The sequence below is a fragment of the Sebastes fasciatus genome, chromosome 17 (genome assembly GCF_043250625.1).
Source record: "Sebastes fasciatus isolate fSebFas1 chromosome 17, fSebFas1.pri, whole genome shotgun sequence".
Lineage (NCBI taxonomy): Eukaryota > Metazoa > Chordata > Actinopteri > Perciformes > Sebastidae > Sebastes > Sebastes fasciatus.
This window is the reverse complement of record NC_133811.1, coordinates 32,133,484-32,140,983: the sequence shown is the minus strand read 5'-3', so window position 1 is coordinate 32,140,983 and position 7,500 is coordinate 32,133,484.

Sequence of the window (7,500 nt, the reverse complement as noted above, 5' to 3'; positions counted from 1 at the left end):
TGTGCCGGGAACATATGCTAATCACGCCTCGCTGTCCGTGAGGCACGAGGCTTCAAAGTCGGCCACAAATCTAAAATTAAGATATTTTCGATTTCTTTTCTGTATTTTATTTTTAAAGAGGATTTGATGTCTCAAAGCTGCTCTCCATCTTCCAGTATATATCTGTAAAGTGTCCAGTATCAGAGAAGAGAAGAGAGGGAGCTGAGCTACGTAATGTTCCGTCTTACTTTTCTGTGAATGTCAAAATTAATGACGGTGCAATCACCTTTAGAAAACACAAGTATGTTTTAGACTTTAAACACAAAAATATGTTCTTTAATTTCCTTAAAGGTCCTGTCTGTGTTCAGGATCGGAACAGCTCCGCTGAAACTTCTCCTGCGTACCGAGCCTGGAGAAGAACTACGGAGGTCCTCTACAACCAGCTGTGGTTTTAAACATGCTTTAATTTCAAATACATTACACTACTGCAATGCTCTTTTTACTGGTCAAAACAGTCAATTAAACTTATACAGAACTGTACTGCTAATCCAGAGGTCAGAAACCTGCGTCTCTTCATCTCCTCTCCAGAGGCTCCCTGTGGAGTTAGAAACATGGAAATGAATAACTGTTCTTTGTTTACATTTTCATTGTTGTAGGTCTATGGTACGACGGTACGACGGAGTATTAGGACCACATTGAGGAGAAATAATAAATCTGAGATTTAGAGAATAAAGTCATAATATTATAAAGTAGTAATTTTACGTGTCATTTTCTTTTTTCTCGTAATATTCTGACTTTATTGTGTAAATCTCAGATGTGTTTTCCCTCAATGTGGCCCTAATACTCCGTAGTACATTGTCTCTTTGGCCCTCACTGCATTAGACTGATATACTATATACTTAGACTATAAACTGTGTTACCTTCATCACAGTGATCACATGTTTTGCAGCTCCAGACACATTTATTTTTCCTAAAATGTCTCTTTTGACAGTAAAGGTTGACCCTGACCCCTGACCCCTGACCTTTACAGTCTCTACAGCTACAGACCATAAAACTTGAAAACCAAGTGCAGGTCCCAACTGGCTGACATCCCACCGGCGCCGCTGTTCAGATCTCTGGGAGGTGAGATCCACAAACACATTACCCATCATCGCAACAGGTGGCGCCAAAGAGAAGGAGATTGTAACTTTTAGTGAACATATTAGATGTCTTATAGCTGCACTAAACAACGGATCAGATATATATATATATGGCTCTAGTGTCCCTCAGCGCTACGGAGGGCTGTAGCATCTCGTAGCTGATGACGGAACCTCATTTCCAGCAGCACGTTACAAACGTTGACGTGATCTTCAGTGAGGTTTTCTTACTCATGGAACAGAAGCAGGAAGTTCCACTCCAGCTCCGTATATTGGGAGTCACAGATCCAGAGACGGAGTGGTTCTGCTGCTTCCTCACACGTCTCATATTGTTATTTAGAAATTCTCTCCCAACTACTCCATGCAGAGCGTTCACCGCTGTGATCTCACAGGTCTCTCATTCACCTTTAAGTGCTTTGACATTTCTATTTGCCTTTTCCCTCAGAAAGGGGTCTTCAACCAGACGGACCGCTTCTGATCCTCTCAGACGTCTCTACTGTAAAGTGTGATGTACGAGCCCCCACAGTCCTGCCTCATTTATTCACGAGGGAGTTATTAGTCACCAAATGAGCTGAACTTCATTCGGTCCGACTCGGGGAAACTCACCGCTAACCGCGCCGAGGGATTGTAAGAACTCAAAGGAGGATTGTTTAGGACATAACGTTCGTATTCAGAGACAACTGGAACATCTTTGCCGAGCATGACTTCACGACAAAATGAAAGCTTGTCGACAGGAAGATCCACCCATTAAAGTTATTTTCTATGGAGGTACAGTACGTGCATAGCAATGAAAGGAAGGAGACAGTTCCTCACCATTTTTTCTCTAATTGGAATGAAATTAAGTGGAAGAAATTGCGAGACAATTAACTGTGCTTTTTTATCAGGGTAGCACAGTCTGAAGGAGGTTCAGTGGTGGCCCGCCTGCGCTGCCAGCCACAATCTCTCCCTCTGCTTTTCACAGCCTTTGTTTATCTCATTTTTCAATTAACCTCCGCGATTTAACTCCCTTCATAAAGCCGGGTGCATGTTTGCTCCAAAGAACAAATAAAATGGTCTCTTTCTCTTTCTCTCTCTCGCTATCTTTTCTTTTTCTGTTTCTCCGTCTATCCCTCCGACTCCCCTCTCTCTTGGCTGCGGTGTTCTTTCAGCCCAGGATGCTGAGCTTCACAGCGCCTTGCAGGGTTTTAGAAGGCATGAGGCTGTATGTGTCAGATTAAAGAGGGAAAATCTGTGGCGTGCAGGGAGAGCTTTGTAGATATGGCAATTTGGTGATAACTTCCTCTTCCCTGCATCCTCCCTCCCTCCCCACCACCACCTCCTCCTCCTCCTCCTCCTCATACCCCGTGCTTTCCATTTGGAAGAGACCACTGGCGGGGCGGGGGTGGGGGGGTGCAGCTGCTGCTGGAAAGCTTGGACAATCTTCCTCCCAGATCTGGTCCTCCCTGCCAGCTATCACAGGGGCTGGAATACATGTTTATTTTACTCTTTTGCTTTCTAACTCAGCTGATGTGGTAGTTTAAATTTTAATTAAAAGTGGCCTCAGACGATCCGTCCACGGAGCGAAATGAGAAACATCTTTCCTTCACACCTGAGAAATTAGTCAATGCCTTTAATCTGGCCGGTATTGATTTTAAACGCTGCAGAAAATGTGACACCTGACCCGAGAGACTAGAGATCACTCTGTGTGCTCCAACACCGGCTAGAAGTAAGAGGCTGAACCCCAGGACGCCGGTAGGCTACTCCGTGATTAATCATTACTAATGAGGAAGGAGGCCCAGGAAATACACCGCAAATCAAAATGAATGAATCGCCTGAAGAACAGAGAGTAGTGGAGTAATTGCATTACTTGTCTTCAGTGTCACAGGGGCGCCGTTCCCTTTCACAACCAAAGGCCAGTTTGAGAATCCCGTACAGTAGCATCTTGAGACTGCTCTGATTGAATGAATGTGTTACCCGGCGCACAAAGAAACGCACATTGTTTGCCAAAGCCCCCCCGCTCCTCCTCCGCTGTAGGAATGTTGATCAGTGCCGCAGCTCCATGGTTATGGATGATCCGGGCGCGATACAGCAGCACCGGTTCTCCCACCTCCAGGAGCCCGAGCACTGCTTATTTCAGCAGAAAGCGTCGGCGTTTAGCAAGCATAAGCACGGGATGTGGTGGATGTGATGTCAACAGAGGAACTCTAATGGATCAATCTGAACCTCCCAGATAAATCTGAGGTCTTATGATGTTGAACAGATCTCCGGTTTCCTGCCAGAGATTCTGGGGGGGGGATTGCTTCAAGAATTAAACTGACTGGTAAAGCGTAGTGTGTGTTATGATATGAACCATCAATCACTCTCAACATCTTCATCACTTGGCTTGTTTTAAATATATATTCTGATACATTTTCTCCACAAATGTCAAATGTAATATCTTAAATATCTATAGACTAACTCTTAGTTAAAGGCGGGATGTGTCAGATCTGGATTCTGCTTAAAAACATTCAAAAGATGAACAAACATTATTAACAGAATGTGAAGAAATAAGAGTTGTGACCGTCGACTATAAGAATATATAAAGATAAACAACACGACAGCTACAAAGCGGTTCGTGGCGGGGAGGTAGGACACAAATTGCGAAACTCTGGCGAGATGGTGAAGGTCAGGCATCGACCTTGATTGGTTAAGGTTAGGACAGGTCGTCGGGCAACGAGTCTCCTGAGAGCTTTTTGCAAGTTGCAAGACACAACCCCGAAAGTATAGGTAGAGTATAGGTACAGTATAGGTAGAGTATAGGTGTAGTATAGGTACAGTATAGGTACAGTATAGGTAGAGTATAGGTGTAGTATAGGTACAGTATAGGTACAGTATAGGTAAAGTATAGGTGTAGTATAGGTACAGTATAGGTACAGTATAGGTACAGTATAGGTACAGTATAGGCAGGGTCTGAAATTAACTCTTTTGAAATCTCTGCGCTAAATGAAGGAACAACATTTTAGGTCTGATGTCATTCGATGTTCGGTATATTTAACACAAAAAACATTATATACACGGTAAATTACAGTGTTTGAATCACACTGTGGAGGGAGGCTAGTGTCCACAGTACTGAACTTTGTTATTGTCATCTATAGTGGTTATTTGCATAAAAAAACACAATTCAAATGATTATAATTATTTAAATATTTGCTTTGATTAAAAAAAGTGTTGGTAAGTTGTTATGAAGTTAAACAGGTTATAATTCTCTCTCTAATATCTATTTTATATTGATGTGAAAACATCTCCTTCAAACATCTGGATTTATTCAAGTTTCTCACCAAAAACTACATTTCACCAGATTACATTTGAACACATCATGATAACGTTGTAATTTACCTTCACCCAATAGTCAATTTGCTGAGCCGACTTTGAACGTCTCATAACAATAACTCAATGGCACCCCCGTTAACGTTGGTAGCTCCGGTATTCATCCAGTCTGGACTGAGCTGCTAACGGCTGCTAACAGCTAACGTTACTAACTCTCCTCCAGCTGTTTCAACACAGGTTTGTTGTTCTCAGTGTCTCTTTATCAGGTAGAAACAGGATGCACCCCCTCAGGTTTAGTAGCTCCATGCTGCTGAGAGCTTTATTATCTCTTCACCGTGTCTCCTGTCCCAAACTAACTGAAACATGATGCAGCGCAACTGTGGGAAAGCATCAGTAAGAGGAATCGATGGTCACGGAGGCACGAGATGACAAGAAAGAGGACAACTACTGTTCTCTATTCCATCACTAGAGTTTTCTCTGTCTGTCAAAGTGGCGGATGTCCTGATGATTTCACCGCCACTGACAACGGTTTACCAGCATTTGGCGGGTGCTAATTTCAGACCCTGAGTTTAGGTCATAAAGCCGGCCCTCTTCATTTGAGCAGATGGGACATGGGCCAAACTAAAAAGTACATATCAAATAAATGTCTTCTTTATCTAGTGATGGTAATTCTGGTTTGATTGTGTGAGCGACTAAACACTAATATTGATCAGAGTTCAACAGAAACCAGGATCAGTCCAGATGGGAGGGGCCTTCTCTGACATCAGGTTGTGTATTAAGTTGCTATAAATCACACATTATATTAATAGTTAATATTAATATTAAACTAGCGGTTGCTGTGTAAAGGTGCCCGGTTACACTGTGTAAAGGTGCCCGGTTACATGCACCGCTGACCTCACAGTTTAACACCACAGCCTCTCCTCTCTGTTCACACTCATTCTGTTCACGCACAACCAGAGACTAATTACCACTCAGCCATAATCCCTTTCCTCTGATCTGCCTCTGATCTCTATATATATATATATAGATATAGGCTGTATAACAGGAAGGAATTATTCAAATAAAAGTGCTCAGTGGAAGTCTGTTCTGTACCTGCAGGCGTTGGGAGGGAGGCCGCGGAGATAAATTAGAGGAAAGGATTGAAATGGCCTCTGAGGTTTCTCTCTCTCTCTCTCTCTCTCTCTCTCTCTCTCTCTCTCCCTCTCTCCCTCTCTCCCTCTCTCTCTCCCTCTCTCTCTCTCTCTCTCTCTCTCTCCCTCTCTCCCTCTCTCTCTCTCTCTCTCTCTCTCTCTCTCTCCCTCTCTCCCTCTCTCTCTCCCTCTCTCTCTCTCTCCTCTCTCTCTCCCTCTCTCCCTCTCTCTCTCTCTCTCCCTCTCTCTCTCTCTCTCTCTCTCTCTCGCTCTCTCTCTCTCTCTCTCTCTCTCTCTCTCTCTCTCTCTCGCTCCCTCTCTCCCTCTCTCTCTCTCTCTCTCTATCTCATATTATCCCTCTCACTCTTTTCTCAATTCACTTCAATTCATTTTGTTTTATTAACGTGACTGTCAGGTGAACAACATTGCCAAAGCGTCAATTCAATAATAATAAAATAATAAAATAACAAAATAAAAACAAAAACATTTATAAACATTTATAAACATTTATAGACATTTATAGACATATATAAACATATAAACAATTCATTAAGCAAATTACAATATATAGATATTTAAAAAGAACATGCATGTAAATGGAAGAAAACAATAAAGAAGTAATTAATGTTTGTTGTGTCAATAAAACAAACAAACAAAAAAAAAATCAATTAATAACACTATATATTCTAACATCGTCTTTAATCTTACATCAACACCAAACATCACGTTTAACGGCCCTGAAGACTCGGGTTCAGATTCTCGTATTTCTCTGTAACATTCACGACTAAATGAGCAACAATCAATAATCAAAAGATAATCTGGTTCATAACAGCTGTGTGGGGGGGGGGGGTGGTTTGATAATATTGGACTGACCCAAACAGAACCGCCGACGGCTGCGGTTGTGCATGGAAGTTTACCTGACATCACCTTTTTACAGGTGAAGCCCCGCCTCCTTCAAACCAGAGAAAAACAAGAAGTACCAACCGGACATGACTGCGACCGCTCTGACTTTAGAGTTTGTGCAAATCAGCTGGGGAAATGTGGCGTAGGCGGTCGGTCGGCTTGGAAAGGCTCGGGGCTGTAAAGCCCCCGCCCCCCCGGACCTCTTTTACAAGTTTACAGAAAAATAATAAATATACACAGAACATGGGAACATTACAATTATAGAAATACAGAAACAATGATAAAGGTGTGAACGCCCAATGTGGGATTATTAATGTAATGCTCTACCGACGGAGCTGGCCCAGATAACCCGAGATCATTATTCGGGTTTCTGTTTTAGCTTTCCAAAACCAGGTTTGTTAGAACGGGGGGGGGGGGTCATGTTAAGGTCGGCTCCAGTGCGTCATCGAGTCATGATTTCAGCCTCGCCTAAAAGATCCTGAACACAAACTGGTGAAAACCGGTTTAACGGTCGAACTCCACAATCCAGAACTCCAACGTTCACCGTCTCTGCAACACGTTTCACTCATTTACAACATTTATAATGTTTAGAAACTAAACTCTCAATTTCCTTCACACAGCCTTTAACAGAAATGTGAACACTACCTACATGTAGTGTGTGTGTGTGTGTGTGTGTGTGTGTGTGTGTGTGTGTGTGTGTGTGTGTGTGTGTGTGTGTGAGGCCTCAGATGACAGGAGGACATCTCAGTCTGGATTCTGTTTTAATGACATCTCATGCGCTGTATGAATGTTAATACAGTAGAAGTTTACTCTTTATCTGCTCTGGTTTACATCAACATCAACCTACTGTTAGTTTTACTGCCCTCTGCAGGACGACTGCACACACACACACACACACACGCACACTCACACACACACACACACACACACAACAACCAACGACAGCATGAGCCCTCTTGCCCTCTTGTCAGCGGTCCAGCAGATGCACATCCTCTGCAGGGTATCTGATGAAATGATTTAAATGATCTGCATTAGTATGTGATGACACACTGCCACAGATTAATAAA